This window comes from Topomyia yanbarensis, chromosome 1 (genome assembly GCF_030247195.1).
Source record: "Topomyia yanbarensis strain Yona2022 chromosome 1, ASM3024719v1, whole genome shotgun sequence".
NCBI classification, from domain to species: Eukaryota; Metazoa; Arthropoda; class Insecta; order Diptera; family Culicidae; genus Topomyia; species Topomyia yanbarensis.
In genome coordinates, this window is record NC_080670.1 from 16,552,575 (window position 1) to 16,570,118 (window position 17,544).

Below are 17,544 nucleotides of genomic sequence, written 5' to 3' on the forward strand. Positions count from 1 at the left end.
AAAGTGCGGAATAATTAATTTGATGAGCTTGTTCCCCGCTAATCTTTTTCGGTTTTGCGCGACACAAAACGCTTCACCGTCGTTCATGGTCGGTATAGCACGGTGAATTGGAACATGGGCACAATGTTTGTTATTATGCTTTGTGTTGCTCTATTTTTATTGGCCAGTTGAATTGCGGTTGTTACGGTTGCTTTTCATCGGGTGGTCGTTAGCAGACTATTAACTAAACATCTTATTGGCAGCGGTTGGATTCTCTCGGCAGTGGGTAAGTGCTACTATTATCTTATGAGAGCCTACAGCAGTTTCCGACAGAGTGGATCAGAAAATTGTCTATGCTTGAGTCAGGGTTTCTTCATTGATACTCCATTAATCTAAGGTTCTTACTTGAACTAATTTTTCAGCATTTCTTGTGAAAGAACACCCGAAGGTTGGCAAACCTCATGCAGCATTCCCACAGATACATTCAACAGGGTGGCTGATATGAAGTTTTACTTATTCAGAAACCTGTAACTCTTTTGCATTTAAATATTTTTATTCATTTAAAGGTAACATCGTGAGGTAATAATTCAAAATTCAGAATCCATTTACTCGACGTGGCAACCTTTTACCTTTTAAAGTCGCATTAATTTTGACGCCAGACACTCATAGGCGACTGCCAAAGAAGGGACACGCCATTCTGACAACATCTATCTTAAACCTAATTTCAAAATTTAGTCAATTTAGAAACGACGAGTTTGGAAACCCAATTTCAAACATGGTTCATATTTATAGAGTGGTGAATAAAGAGACAAATTGCACCGTCCTTGAAGGCAATCACTTTTTTTATAATTTCTTTTATTTAGCATGGTTCATTGCGATGACTTAACGGAGCCGCAAATATTTACAAAATTTCCAAAATGTAACTAAAAATAATAAGTAATAAACCAAAATGCAGTTTTCGATTACGCTTTTTTCGCGATAAGAAAACATTAGTTTACTTGCCTACTCATTAATAGCAAGGGCTTGTGGTTCAGATAATGGTGTTAAAGCCTGTGTCTGGGAAATATGTCGTGATGCATTCTCCTCGCGATTAGGATTGTGCTCTTCATTGGTGTATAACGTAGTTAGTTTAATACTTCTATAGTTTGAGCTCTATAGTGAAGTAGGCAGGAATATCTCTTTCGACCCGCATCCTTACCAAAAGGCATACCCTGGAAGAAGTAACGGATACTACTTCTCCGAATTGCGGTATGTATTTTTCAATTGGCGAGGGGTACGTGGTGATAGGCCATGTAACCTTATCTCCATATTGTCATTTTCTATATATACCAGAGTCTTGCTTGCAACACTGTCACTTTCAACCATGTGTTTTAGGTTTCTGCAAAACCACCCTTCCGGCTTGATATAACCAGTCCTGCATTGCGTAGGTGGTGATACTGAAGATAGCCGACTTGCATAAACCTAAGTCCTATTTACACCGTCAGAAAATACTTCAACTCACGAATATTCAGTCGAATAGAAACAAATTTGAAGTAAATGACCGCGGTGTTGAGTGGAAGCAGCACAATTTTGAAAACATTCTTTATTATTTTTATTCTTGAAATGATGTACACTAAATCGAAAGGCTGCTAGTTGTTCACTTTACACTTTGTCTTACACTGGAGTCAAATCCAAACTGACGAAACCGATCTAAATACAATGGGTGATCTGAAGGATTTCGCTATTACAGATCTCTTAGTGCTACAGTATCAGGAAGTATTTTCAGTAATGTTAATATATAATCATGCTACTACTTCGCTTTGCCTTTCACTGATCAAGGTAAATTCCTCGTTTCATGAAATGCAGATTAAGAGATAAGGAAAAACCAAGCTCATCCCTCGAGTCCATCTCAGCTTCCCTGTTAGAGTCGGCATTTGCAGAAAAACACCATTGAAGAATAAAGAGGAAAACTAGAACAATTTCAAGTAGATGTTGACATTGGTCAGCCTGTTGATATGCGACAACATGCTGTGTTTCCCATTCGTTGGCCAGTTGGTTAAAATCCGATATTTTGCGATATAGGGTTGGTTCAATCTTAGATGAAATTTCTATAGGTTTCACTCAAGGAAGTCACCTAGGACAATTGATCTTTGATGCATTCGATATGTTTGTTAAATTGCTCTATGGTGCCATCGTGGTGACCTGCAAAGATTTAGTTCTAAAGACTAGATCATTTAGAAATGTAAAACCTACATTTGGCGTTAGCAGCGCTCTCAGTGGTCAAATATAAAATCTTTTTAAAGCATTTTATTGTATATCAACAGTTCCGCTGGGTCTATTTATTTCACAGTAGTTCGTAACGCAGTGCCGAGAAATTTCTCATGTAGAAGAAGAAAAAAGGAAAGTCACTTAAAAATGCATCAGCTTTTCGATTCGGAGGATAGAAAAAATGCTGATTCGAGTGTTTTAAAAATTTGAGGAAATTCTCCCAACTGCCGCCCGCTAAGTGCAATCCAATTGTCGGAGTGGAAGCGTTTACTGTCAACTGCGGTCGAAGGTCATTCGAATGCTGTACTGTACAAAAGCAAGTAAGCAAACCAGCCTCAAATAACAAATGGCGTTCAGAACACGGGTCTGTAGGTTATACAACCACCTGCTGATGAAACTCGATGGATGTGACTTGATCGACAATAAAATATATGAGAATTTCAAGTAAATTCCTGTACTCAAAGTCTACAAGGCTCCTACTCACATTAACGTTCCTAGAAGATTCGAGATTATTTTTATGAATAACGAAAAATTATGATTTAGCAAGAGATCTATTCATGTGGCAAGAAAAATAGCTTTTGTGACGAATAAGACCACGAAATCGGAAACATTTAAAAGTGCCTCAATAATCAGATTTTTCTCATCATTAAATCCTATGACGGTTCAGTTACGTGTTAACCATATTTAGCCTGCGGCCATGATAGTAAGGAAGACGTACAATGGTACAATGGAGTTAGTTTTTCCTAAAAAAGCCCATCAAATTGATACCATTGTGCGAGAGCCTCTTCGAAGTAACGCAGTTTCATGAAATGAGATGTTATTGCCTTTGTAATTATAAGTGTCACTGAAAGTTTATTTTATCTTTTCAATTTTGTACTGAATAGGAAAAAATATTAGATGTGACATTAAATATAAATTTCTTCGTTCCTAAATTAAATAAGGACCTGCGATAATTACGCTATTGGCACACACGTTCAACATTTCGGATATACGTGATATTACTAACGCATCTGATAACATTCTTCTATAGATGTTTCTAAAGCACGGGCGGACTCAAGTCGGTTTGTTCTTACTTAAAGGTGGGGGTTACCCGAGCAAATACTCATGGGTTCAAACACCACACATCCCCTTGAAAAGACCTTAAACATGGTCCATGCCAAAATTCCCAACCATCAAGACACCATAAAATGGTCGCAATAACCCATTAATACACCAACATATGGTGTTTTATGTGTGATCTACCGGACCATGGTAATGGTTGTTTTTATGGGTTGAACCCATTTCAAACACCCATGTCAATCCCCATGAGCATGGGGGTATTATGGACTTTCCGTTTGCTCGGGTAGTTAGTGGCACTAGTATTTTATACCGATCAAATTCCTTAGGACATATTCAGCAGCGTGAAATTTTATATAAAAGTTTCACAGTGGAATTGGAACGGAAACGATCATATCCTCATCAGTGCGTTTTGATTTAATTTTTCAAACAGTTTCGAACTTTGAAGCTGATATATTCTGTCGCTTCATTTGAAACACATTTAGAACGGTGTTTTAAATAAAGCGTAAATAATGTCGAGTCAAGTAATGACCGAAGGATACGTTCAGGAGTGGTTCGGTTCTAGATTATTTGTAGTAAATAATAGTACGATTAAAGTAGGTACAGTCCTTGAAAATATCGTCCTGGAGAAGATATTTATAATTTTAAAGTGCTTGCATATTCCTGAACACCCTATGCGAAGGTATTTTTTTTAAAATTCGATAAATAATGATTAAGATTGTTATTCACCAAACTTTAAGAAAAATGAAATTCCCAAACGACTTACTTGAAGTATCCGATGACAATTTACGACACAAGTTAGAAGCGAAAAACTTAAGTGTATTCTACTTCATTGCGGTTATGTCTCTGACATTACCCACCCATATTTTTTGTCATTAAAGTGGTAGCCTTAGTACTTTAAGAGCGTAATTAGGGATATTTTTGCTGAAAGAATAAAATAAAATATAAAAAGTCTGTAAATGATGTGAAGCTTGAAGGGTCTTAGTAATACTTCACGAATTTTCAGATGACATTTTTTTTAAATAAACACTGTTAAGATTATTTAAAAAAAAATGACATACAGCCTTTCAAATGCAATCAAAATAATGCGTTCTAATTTGTACCGTTTAAAGGTATCAACATTTGAGAAGGGCGCAATTTTCATTGAAAATCATTTATAACTTTCTAACCAGACAGGATAAAAACTTAGTTATTTCAGCTAAAATTTCCCGCTAGTTATGCTCTTGAAGTGTTCAGAAAACCACACAAAAACTGTGCTGAAAAATCCTAAGTTATGCAAAGGAAATCGGTCTAAAATGAAAACGGTTCGAGATGCAAATTTGGTATTTTCAGCAAAGTGATGTTAGCATAATTAGTTATGGAATTTGCGTTTCGACTTAGTCTCATCAGAATTCAACACTAACTTAGTGCCAGGACTAAGCATAGTGCGCATTGGCTTGCTAATTCTAACCCAAAATTTCAAGTTTCGATTTCACTAGTTCTTATCAGCTGACCAGAATTAGTTTTCTTGCGAGACATCACGCTTGACTGGGGGTTTGGAGCTAATATGTATCATGTATCCGCTATGTACCTACCCCTGTCAGACTCCTACGTGTCATTTCTCTAACCACACAGTTAGGGACCATTCATAAATTACGTAACGCTTTTAGGGGGGGGGAGGGGGTTCGAGAAGTTGTTACATATTGTGACATAGGGGGGAGGGGGAGTAAGCTAGATCGTTACGTAACATGTTTTCATCGAAGAAAAAATTTTTTTCAAGGAATTTGTTACGTAATAGGGGAGGGGGGGATAACTAAATTTGTGACAATTTGTTACATGGGGGAAGGGAGGAGTCAATTTTGGGCAATTTTTGCGTTACGTAATTTATGAATGGTCCCTTACTTTTGTTTAGCAACCTCCTAATATTGGGTAGGTTAAATTACCATAGTGTTCGTGCAGTTTTGTGTATTTTAGCCATAGTTGATATCTCCTACGCTATTAATAATTCCCTGGGTACTTCCAAACTCCAGTGTAAATAAAATATCCCAAAGACGACTAGTGCGAGCGACGCACCGTTGGGTATCAAAGTTCTTGGGACTGCTAGTCTTGATCATTGATCATTTGACCAATCGAAATTCAGTATGAACCAATCGTATTAATAAAACGACCACTCAAAATTTATTTATTGCAAATCTGGATCATGGTTGTTTGAAACAAGTCGGCGGCGTATGTGATTGGTATACAAAAAATAGGGCATATTGAATAATTGATCATTATTTCTTTATATTGCAAAATGAGAAAGGCATATTCATGCCGAAGGATTATGATAGGTTGTTTTTTGAATCAAGCTATAGGAAAAAGTGGAGCTGAATTGACCAAAATGCTTACTGCCATTTAAACTAGACTTTATCTAGCAATAAAAAAAATTAGCATAGAAATAGTGTGGCTGCAAACTTAATTGGTTTTTCCGATTATTAATTTACCACCGCTAGTGTGCTATTTCTATAATCAATTATTAGAATTTATTGCTCCCGTTTCGCTAGCAATGCCAATTTTTTATCGCTGGGCCATGTCAATCGACAGCAAAACTATTTCTATGTAAATTGGCTGTGGCAGGTTTTACCAGCTCATAGGTATTACTTTCATACGATTTGCAGCGGGTCAGCGTCACCTAGGACCAACCTCTGAGCCTCAATCCTGTTCTACAATGTCTCGAAGGTTCAATTTTTTTTTACTTAAATCGCAGAGTCGTGAAACTTTGCTAATCCTCCACAATTCAAATGTCAACCCCGCAAACGGCGTTGAATCATGTAACAATATTTATTGCGGTAACTGCATTGCAGCTGGTCTATTATTCTAGATTTGTTGACTAATTCGTTTTCCAATGATATGCTTCAAAATTTCAAGACAATAGCTGGACAGTACATCTAGACAAGGCTTGGCGATCTAATGAACTCTTGAACGTGAGAACATTATGCTCAATAGCTCTTTCATGAATCATTCCAAAAATGATTTAATAGTTCCTAGGTTTCGTTATAATTTAAAGCTCTATAATAGAGAAATTATAGTAAGTAAGCATCAATTTTCTAAGTCATCAACTCTGTCCGTTGGATACAGAGAGGAAGGCAGTATTTCATGTTCAACCTACAACAGTTTTTCCGATGTTCAACCTACAACAGTTTTTCCGTAAGCCCGACGAGTGTACCTATTCGATAATAAGCAAGTAGACCTCGACTTGTGCTTAGTCAATGGGGAGTGCTTGGTTATTCAGGTATCTCCGTTGCCAACCAAAGACGGCATGATTGGTTTCCATTCTTACCAGATGCCGATCGGTGTTAGTTATTACGGTGTTATTTTCAGCTTTTGTTCACCTTTAATTGCCTTTTTTTTCTCTCGCGAGTTCATCATTAGCGAATTCGTTTCGTCACCAATGATGTTTATGCTACGGTTTATAAGATAATGTTTACCCATGCCCAGTGCAGCCTCCATTGACGCATTGTGCATGATGTTTGCAGGCTTGGTTGAGACTCTTTAAAGCTTGTTTATTTCTGTACAGCGCAATTCGCCCGCATCTTGCATATGAAACTAATAACAACAATACCCGGCTGGTATTGATCTGCTTGCATTGTGAAACGGTATGCATCTTTTGGCGATCGGCGTTTGTTGGGAAAAAATGGTACATTTACGACTTCCCACAATGTACACCTATTGTCCGAAGATATCTGTCATTGTACGGTCAAAATTTTGAATTCGGCAAATTGGACGTCGCTAATAAGTGGTGGAAGTAGACTAATGAGATCTCACACTGTGCTAGGTTAGTACGACCAAGGTTACCTCAGTGTGCATACCGACGCCGTTCACAGCGCTTCACTCAAAGTCAACAAGCAACATAGTTGCACACTTTCAATTATTTATATGTTTCAGCTGGTCGGACAGTAGTGAACAGCGTTGTTTTTTCTACATGTTTTTGACCGGGTTCAAGAACTAACGCCTCTATGAGCCAAGTTCGACTGATAGTGTTTACGCGTTTTTTGATGGAGTCAGACACGTGCCGGGCGGCGTCGCCGTCGCCGTGTTGAGTGGTCGTCTTAGCAACGAACCTAACATACTATGTCTGCTGCACGCTTTCGTAGGCAATGGGCTGGCGTTTTATATTGTAAACGAAAGTTAAACTTTATGAAATCGATTAACATGATTACCGTGATCGTTGACCCCGGTGAGAGACCCGGTGTCCGGACCGGAAGCACCGCGTCAGGGGTGAATTATACTAATTGTAGGTTATAATATTTTAATGACATTAACAGGACAATTATTGATGTTTGGTAATCGTTCGAAGTCGACAGTTTTGTTCGATAGGTGATCTTAAATATCTGAGACCAAACATATACACAATTGTGACGCCGACTACAATTGGTTTTTGCTGTAATTAAGTTCGATTCACCTTCCATAAATAGCGTTAATCTTGAAAGGGCATTAGTTACAGTTCGGATTCGACTAATGCATTGTAAGTGCACGGCAAATTAGTTATTTTCTCGTAATTCAAAAAATCAAAACCATAATACTTGAATCGATAGGCAAACTATTTAAGCATATACTACAAAAATTTAGAGGACAATCCAAAATATTTTCGAAGCCTAAGGCAATGAGCGCCAAATTTACATGCAAACATTTGGATGAATGTTGTGATAGGGGTTTGGATGAATTATGCAAGCGGGTGTCCGTGTTTTTTGTCTTCTTTTCAATTTGAATGTTTGTATTTTATTTAACCGATTTAATCGAATCAACTCTTTTCTTCTGAATTGTATTTTTTTTTTCTAAATAGAACTAAATATTTGATGAAAATGGATGTTCTTGTTTGTTTTTTTTTGTATTTTTACAGACGGAAAAATGAATATTTTTCCGAAAAATACATTGTGTAGAAACAGAACAGTTATTACGGGAAAACTGTATTACTGTAGACTTTCCAAAATATTCTTCATGCTCGCTATTTTGGAAGTAGAACAATTATCAATAGAGCAAATTGAGCAAAGAATGGCTAAAGTTTACAACCTACAATGTCACCATGTCTGACATAGCGTACTGATAATGTTCCCAGACCATTATCAAAGCAGAATCGTTCCTTTCGTAATCACCTCGTCGAATGTGATAATGCAAATTTGGTATCTCCGTATATATAGGCTGTGACACAATCGAGGAACGAATACGCGATTTGGCATCGCCTACCTCAAATATCGTTGCAAATCGATAGGTTTTCAATGGGCCGACAGGATCTTCGGGTACCCGCAAATTGAAAAACACATATCAATGGCTATTTTTAACCTAATAATTCATTTAGTTGGTTTTTGACATAAGTACCATAACCTTATTTAAGATTTTTTTGGTGGTATTCAACAGGGAAAACTGTTCGAAATGTTAAGTGAAGCAAAAGCAATTATGTGAAAAAAATCTCGCGAGATGCGAACCCGCAGCCTTAGACTCCGGCCCAATGAACTAACCCTTATGCTCAGTGTTGGCACATTTTATTCTGTACCTGGAGTGAAAAAATCTTTTCCATCCGCAATATTTTTTAGAAACTCTATACCAAAATTTGCATCAACAAAAAAGTTATCACTTTCGTTTAGCTACTTGTATAATAACGTTTGGTCAATTTGCCGTTTTATACAGTTTAATTCTTCCGCCACTAATAATTAAAGAATGCTTTACCAATAATCGAACTGAAGAACTATTCTGCGTCATTTCCCACTACCTAAAGGAGGCTCTTGTCTTGTATTTTTTCGCTTATGTCAACTAAGCTGAGGCACTGAGGTCTTTTGCATATTCTGTACAAACATTCATAATATTACTCAAACAAAAAATTCGTTTTACATTTTAGCTCTAGAAATCTGTACCATTCAGTACTTTTTTTTACAAAATTCTGTGATTCGAAAAATCTGTACTTTTGTAAATAAATCTGTACCTGTGGTAAAACTGCGTATGCTATCCCTGGGATATGTACATATGATTATCGCACTGGCCAAAATGATCGTACCCTGCCTCCAAAGCGAGATCACACACGATCACTGTCGCCAGTGCGATAAGCATATGTTCTTTCTGGTACGTCATTATATCCTAGGGATAGCATAACGGTTAGTGCATTGGGCCAGAGTCTCAAAGGTTGCGGGCTCTAATCTCGCGTTTGGGGGAATTTTTGTTTCACATATAATTATTTTCGTTTCATTCACCATTTCGATCAGTTTTCCCCATAGGATACCAGCAAAAAAGTCCTATTTTAACCGATTTGGATGCCATGGAACAAAAAGCTACGGAAACCAGTTTGTCTGGCAAATAATCTACGAATGTTGCAAAATAAAATATAGCTTTACAATACTTCTAAACAAACACTCGGGAGCTTCAGCCAACCGTCGGCTTTAAGGAAATAATGAAAGGCGTACAACCCCAAAAGCATGGTTGAAATTGACCAAACATGCCGGTGAGATCATTTACCTAAGCCTAAACACCATTTTTTGTATGTTGCTTCAGCGAAATATTTTGCTGAAATTTTTCAGCAAAGCAGGATTTTCTAAGAGTTCAGCTTGGCAATTTTTGTTTCGCTGATTTCCAACAAAGCCCACTATTTACCCGAAAATTAGCAAATCTCTAGAATTTGATTGCTGAAACAATCAGTGAAAGAATGGCAAAGTTTCAGCAAATCAAATTGTTTGTTCAGCAAATTTTAATAGTTTTGAATTGCTGTAGTTTCAGCGAAATATTTTTCGCTGGAAGTATTTCTGATTTTCAATTCGGCAAAATTCAGTAAAATTTTGCTGATATTCGGCAATTAAAATTTAGTGTGTAATAGGGTCAAGGTAAAGGTGCTGGCGTTTGGGTTGGAGGAGAAGAATTAATAAAATAAGGATGTCAAAACATAAACAAACAGTAGCGCTCCATTTTAGAAAATTTAAAGAAAATAGACCTTAAGGAAATGTCAAACGCCCTATTTGGTGTGTACATTTTATCGTATATTTACTTTTTTACATGAATGTTTTATTTTGTTTGTTTTGCCAGTTATGGTAGCTGTGTTTTATTATTATTATTGTCTCAAAAAAAAGTTGCTGTGAACAGCACCAGCATCACAACGGTTGCTGTGAGTATAGTACGTCTCATAACACTACTCGATTAAAAAAACCAACTGAAACCACATGTTTTTCAGAAAGTAGATGGTAATGATGAAAAAGTAGTAGTATGCCAGGATCGGTTTATATGAGAATTTGATTTTTTGTGAGTGTTTGTTTATATCCATCATGAAAAATAACAATAGTTGAATGGCTGGTGTCCAAAAGGGGCTAACTGACATTTTTTTTTCCCAAAATTGACATTTTTGCATTTTTTAATAATTTTAAGCAATCCACGTGGACTGTCATTTGAGAAATCTGAACAAAAAAATTGAATTTTTTACTATTAGCAGTCAAAGTTGCCCCTGGAGGTAACCCCAGTACTAGCTGGCGTCCAAAAGGGGCTAACGCCACATTGTATTTTATGTGAGTTTTCTCGTTCGTTTTCCGAGGTTTTTAAGAAAAAGTAGTCTATCGATTCGGTCATATCGGTGAATTCTATATAATACTGTGTTTCGTTGGATTGCATTGTACATTGACGTTTCGGCCCAAATAGTCGTTCCTGAAGGTGAGTGCCGCTCATATACTTGCTACGTATGGCTATTCTGTATCTAATATATATTCCTTGCACGAATGTATTTTGTTGAGCGTAATTTTACGAAAATTCCAGTGAAAGTGTCATGTGGAAGTTGACCGAGAAATAAGGGATCAAGAAAAAAACGGTACAATGTTGTTGGAAAATTCAAAAGCGTGGCATCATTTATCATCTTTCGATATAGTTATGGTGTCTTCAGAAAAGTTGCTGTATGGCACCTAGCGCTTTATTAGGTTGAATCATTCTACCGCTATAAGCATATTTAGCTTTTGAAAATTCTATGGAATTTCCTATATAAATGGGACAATTATGCGTAGAACGGCAGCATACTAATGCGGAATTCAGTCACTAGGGCGGCGCTGTTATCAATTTTTATAAAACTAGATAGAAATGTGGTGTCTTCGAGAAAGTTGTAGATCCTATCATTTTAAATATATCTTTTGAAAATGCAAACTTTGTAGGACCTGTATGTTTCGAGATGGAGCATGCATTGGTAAAAAATTACTTTCAGATTATGTTTTTAAAAATGCGCCATATTTCAAAACTTGTACGACCTATAAAGTTAGTATCTTCAAAAGATGTACTTATAATTAGCTGACATACAACTTTGCCGTAGACTATCTCGTTCAACAACTTTACCAAAGACACCATAACTCTAAAACGATAGATAGTGAAAGGACCTGTGAATTGTGGGTTCCCCTTTTGGACGCTAGGTGCCCCCGGAATTACCCCCTCGAACAACGCAAATGCCTGTGGATTGAAGGGTAGTTCATTTAATGATCTTATTTTTTCTAGACAACATGGGTCAATGAACACCAATAAAATAATGTATTTTTACAATAAAAACAATGTTAATTTGGAAATGGAGAAGTTTTTTTTCTATTTCCTGGAAAAAATGCAAGTCCCTTTTGGACGCCAGCCATTCAGTTGTCTACTTTACGACTGATTTGTCAAAACACTACTTATAATATAAGTATGACAGTCAAGAAGACAATTACAATAAACGCATCTTCAACACATCCAACCATTGATGTCTATTTCCAGGAAAGAAATTTCGCCACATGATATTTACTTGATTGTGTTCGACAGATCGAGTAGTCGAACTTCTATTGCACTATCCTCGATATAGACGGTAGTCATGTACTTGACGTTTTGCTGTTCGTTGAGGTGTTTACGATTATTTGTAGTAACGAACTTTGTGGCTTGTTCCCTATTGGACGATTTTATGAGTTCAGAATTCGGCTTATGATTACACTTTAGCTCTTAAAATCAGTAAATGTTCAAACTCGCTATAAAATTGGGCGGGCAGGAAGACATTTGAAATCAATCAATGCTTTGTTAATACTCCCCAGTTGCAGGTTCTTGATTTTTGAATTCTCTGATTTCTGTAGAAGCACTATACATTAGTACAATAAGAATCGGATCAACAGTAACAGACACAAAATGAATTGATCTAAACAGTGGAATACATACAATTTACCTAGACATAAAAAAGAAACTTTTGAGAAGGGTCGGCCCGTCGCGGCTCTCGACTCTACCCCTGAACTGTCCATTTGTGTGAAAAAATGGTGGAGCATGTAGCAGTTGTACTAGTTTAAAGTGTAAAACTTAAGTTCTGTGAATTTTAATTTATCCCCGCTGTAAGACAAACATTCGACGTCTATATCCAAAACACGAATCTGACAAAGCTTTTGAATAGCCCCTTGGGCACCTTAAGTTCCCAAGTCAAACACTTGTTTATCTCATCCAATAATGATCAGGCTCAAAATTGGTACTAGCCCTTGTTCCACTTATCGCCCGATTAGAGTTCAATGTCATAACTATATGTCCAGCAATGTTTACTCTGTCAACGACATAAAGACTCATTAAACGAAACTCGATAACGGCACTCTTCAACGACACTTGTAAGTCTTTCCCTGCCTGCACTTCGATACGTAACTTGAGCTTAGTCCTATCAGTGCAAGCAGAGCCTGTTTCCAGTTGGTTGTCCAACGTAATCGGGTCACTACAATTAGTCCATTACTGGATCTTCGCTTTTCCCAGCACCATCCAGTCCGGTTGATATGGATGCACGGAAAAAAGCATACAATAGTCATGGCGATCACAAGGTAAGGAAAAAGGCAATATGATATATCCATTCACTTTTCTACAGCATGCAGTTCTCCGATCTCACACAATTCAATTCAATTTATATGTGCAAGATTGTTTTCCGAGTGCTCCACAATTGAAATCGTTTTGTCACGTTTTTATCACCTTTCAACATTTGTTTAACTGCCAACCGTTGCATTTCGAGGCAAACAGTCACTCTCTTAACGAACCCATTGGCTATCAGTATTGCACATTCACACAATCCGAACAATCAAACTTTAAATTCGTCATGGACGATAGCTCCAACTAACCCAGTAATCGATGTAACACTTCAGTAGAATTTGAACCAGTTGCATTGGCTGCGGACGCAGTCAGTCCTTCCAATGCGTTTTGCCAATGTGGGTGGCGATAGCAAAAAATCCTGTCTGTGCTGGCTGCGTTGCACTGTTACGTCAGATTTGACCAAACCACTGACAAAAATACTAAAAACAACATCCACGCGTTGCTGAAACAAACGGGTAAATTATACCACCCGGGTACTTATACGACCGTACCGGTTCGCGTCGAAAAGCAAACTGAGGAGTACGAGCCTCCGTCTGGGCTCTTTTGTTTTTTCGTAGGTTTTTGCAGCCTGTCTCGCGAAAGGCTTGGTTTTCTATCCGGCGTATTTAAGCATTTAGTTTTTTTACTCTACCAGCTCAGTTCTCTGCTGCTCGCATTGAGCATTTCGGTTCGTACGCCTCAAGAGGACTAATCGTAAGTGCAAACAGCATTCGCGCGCGCGTTTTGCTTGCTGCTTGATAGCTCCAGGATGCTTTGATCTACGTTGTGCGCGTGCCGCGCACATTCTCTCGGTGGAGTTGTCCGTTCTTGTTCTACCGCCAATCGATAGCCATGCATGGCCAACATGATCAAAAGGTGTGTCTGACGCCTACGAGGACTAACGGAGTTAATTGGTAGCTAGGTGGTACCTCAACAAAGAACGTCTGGTTATTGGAATTTGGATACGAGACTGGATCTATATCTGCTCATATACGGTAACGGGTGAATGGCGCCTGCTGTGGATACAATCTAAATTGTGTCGATTTTTTTGCGAATAAGGAATCTTTAATTAGATTTGCCGGAAGAAAAATGGCCCATTTTGTAGTACTATTTTCGAGAAGTATCAACGACTCATACTGTGAAGAACATACATTCACTGCAGTCATTTTGACGATAATGTAATGTGAATGATGGCACTCATCAGTACCGGATTCGCAATTTACTGTAAATTGTTTTGATAATATGCCTAACTTGTATAAGGAATATAAGACAACGGACTCGTTAACAGAAACACTTACGCATTAGCCTAATTTATTGGAATTTGGTATTTAGTATAATACTCGATTTTGTCGAATTGGATTTCAAAATATCTCGAAAATGACTGTATTTCGGAAGTGGCACATATACTAAATACGTGAAAATAGCTTTTCGGAAGATAGTTTTTGGCTAGTACTTTTCTGTCTGTTCAACATTTTTTTCAAATCTATTATTTGACATGGCTCATAGCGGTAGTTTAACGGAGCCGTACTTTGTCGGAAATATAAAGACTGCATGAATGGAGCATGTCGACATAAAAAACGATATTTAGGAAATTTTTGTAGGGGCCATCATAGTTTACGTTACGCAAAAATTGCCCAAAATTTACTCCCTTCTCCCCGCATGTAGCGTAAAAGGGTATAATACGCCCCACCGGGGCTAAATACCCCTCTTCGATTCGCAGGATTCCTGAATTATCTAAAAAGTAAAAATGACTGATAACAGTATCGTTTCATGAAATCAACGTACTAAGTTAATTTGGTATTTTTAATATGTTGCAAAACAACAATATACACAAAAGTTTCAAAAGAGCTACATTTATGTAAGCTTCCACTTTTTCCAAAAGCATTACAACCAATTAGAAATAGTCGGATTGGATAGAACTATTTCAAGTAGCTTACTAGAATGTTATAGTTACTATCTTAGTTTATAGCTTGGCTTAAAACTATGTGTGTGTGTAGAATTATTCATGTATTCACAACAGCTCATCACCGGCCAAAACGCCCCACCCATTGTTGTGGGGCATACTCACCGATTGCTGTGGTGCATACCGTCCTCTTGTTGTGGGGCATATTACACTTTCACCGGGGGCATTTTGCCCTGGATGAAAGAAAAAACTAGAATTTAGGCATCTTTGAAAAATGTTTAATTGTACTTGTATCAGGATGTTTTTAATAAAAAATGAAACGGGTACTAATTTCTAACTAATATAACAATAAATTAGAGTAGTTGGTAAGAAGATCATAGCGTCGAATGGTGAAATATAGCTATTTTTGCTTAAGGGGGGCGTATTAGACCTGTTTACCCTAACTAATTATCACAAATTTCTTTACGCCTCCTTAACCTATTACGTAACAAATTCGTTAAAAATAATTTCTTCAGTAAAAACAAGTTGCGTAGCGTTCTAGCTTACTCCCCCTCCCCCATATGTCACATTTTGTTGTATCCCTTTCCCCCGAGAAGCGTTGTGTTATTTATGAAGGGTCCTTTTGCTTCAAAGTTGTTTGAAATAGCATTTTCGAAAACATTGTTGAACACATGAAGTCCCGAACTAAATTTGATTGAAGAGTAGATTGTCTATAGTTTCTTCTAGAACGATTAACCGATTATGTTCACTTAAATTAAAAGTTCACTTTTTTGACGTTTCCAACCACTGTGCATCAGTGCTTCAAAATTTCAAAATCAGTGAACTATTTCAGCTTGTATTTACCGAAACCGACCTCGCTCATTCATTAACTTTCCAACTGACCGAAATTTCATGCAGAATCGAATGCTTGATTGCAGAGGAAATATAAATTCCTTCACCAACCAAAGCATTCATTTCCTATTATGTGGCCAGTTTGAAGGCAGAAGTTGGCATCTTCTACATTTTCGAACATAAGTGAACTGCGTAATCTGTATCTGAAGCACTTTTGCTTAATAATCCCTTTCAGAGCTAGCATAGAAACAAAATTCAGTTTGCCTCTGAAACCGAACATATCCGAACCTGAATGCGCTGTGTTGAGAGAACGAATGACGAGAGAAACGAACCAAACATTTCATTCATCACGACGGGCATGAATTATATTTCGTTTCTCTTTTATGTTCACGTGGACATGTCAATTTTTTTAAGCTCTGCTGTGCATTCCCACAATTTTCCAAACGTCTCCATGATGCTTAACACAATAGGTTCTCAATGTAGTGATCAGACAAAATACTTCCAAAATCATTATTGAACAATATTTAATCAACTTAGCATATTTTTTTCTTTTTTATCCAATTAATTTTGGTAGAGGGGGAGGGGGATTAATTCTCCCCTGGCTACGCCACTGCATCTTGTTGATGTAGTTTGCTGCTGCATGTTGTGATCCTCTTCCTTGGCGGTGAAGTATTAGCTGCATTATCCGCCGCAGTTTGGACCGCATTCGGTTTACCTTCTCTCGCTTCGACTTGTTATTTGCTCACACAATATGCACAAAGAACGAAATACACCGACGACAAAAGAACAGCACAAAGAGAAACGAAAATGTGAAAGATTGGTGATCCGAGAGATGAAGAATTTCACACAAAGAGTCACCTTGAAGAACCACTTTTTTGTGCTTCCTCACATCGGAAAACAGGGAGAGAGAGGCGAATCAAACTAAATTTCAGATAAAGTTTGATCGGAAGAACCTTTTGGTTGCCTTCACGCTTCCGCGCGCGTGGGATCAAGTTGCAAACTAAAGAGCCTCCCCAAGTAACCATAAGCATTAAGCCATTGCACTATATTGGCAATACATTTGCACTAATGTTGCATTGAAACTCCATTAAAGCATTAACAACGCAATAAAGCTCTTTATTAGCATCAATAATGCAAAACTGCACAGCCGACATATAGCATTATAGCTTGCTCTATATGCGTATATAAAGCTGATATAACGCGTACATGCTTCAAGGATCTTTAAAGCATGTAAGCTTTACAAGTGCATTTAATACCATTATAGAGCCTATAAAAAGCTGATATAATGCTATTGTAATGCTGTGGGTTTATTTGTTATGCAACTCTTCTTGAAGATTATATTCGGCATATTTCATTTCAATCGAACATATGCAATATAGTTCAGGAAGCAAACGCAGCGCACTTGCCGTGAAGGACGAGGCAAGGTACCTCAGTTCGAGACTTACTAAAGGTAATTTTCGTAAACATTCATATCGTGTGAGAACGAAAACCCATTAAGGATATTCATTACAATGCATTAGAACAGAGTCAATTACGGTTTTAAACAGAATATTTTATTTTAAATTTTTTCCTTTTTGCTCATCACACCGAAAGGAAACATAATAAATGGTTTTAAAACCATGGCGGACAATGACAACCAACTGAAGCTTTTTAATAGCATTAGTAGTGCCAATATAAGGCTTTGAAATTTGACATTTGTGTACGCTTTTGCTATATAATAGCATTAGTACTGC

General features: G+C 37.4%; 1 protein-coding gene across 1 annotated transcript in view; it reads right to left on the bottom strand.

Annotated features, from left to right (window-relative positions):
• Positions 1-13,619, bottom strand: part of LOC131677000 (major royal jelly protein 1) — a 30,072-nt gene extending 16,453 nt beyond the window's left edge. The window contains exon 1 of the mRNA XM_058956476.1: positions 13,347-13,619. The gene's annotated coding sequence lies outside the window, so the exon portion shown is untranslated. The remainder of the gene's footprint in view (positions 1-13,346) is intronic.
• Between the last annotated feature and the right edge of the window lie 3,925 nt (positions 13,620-17,544).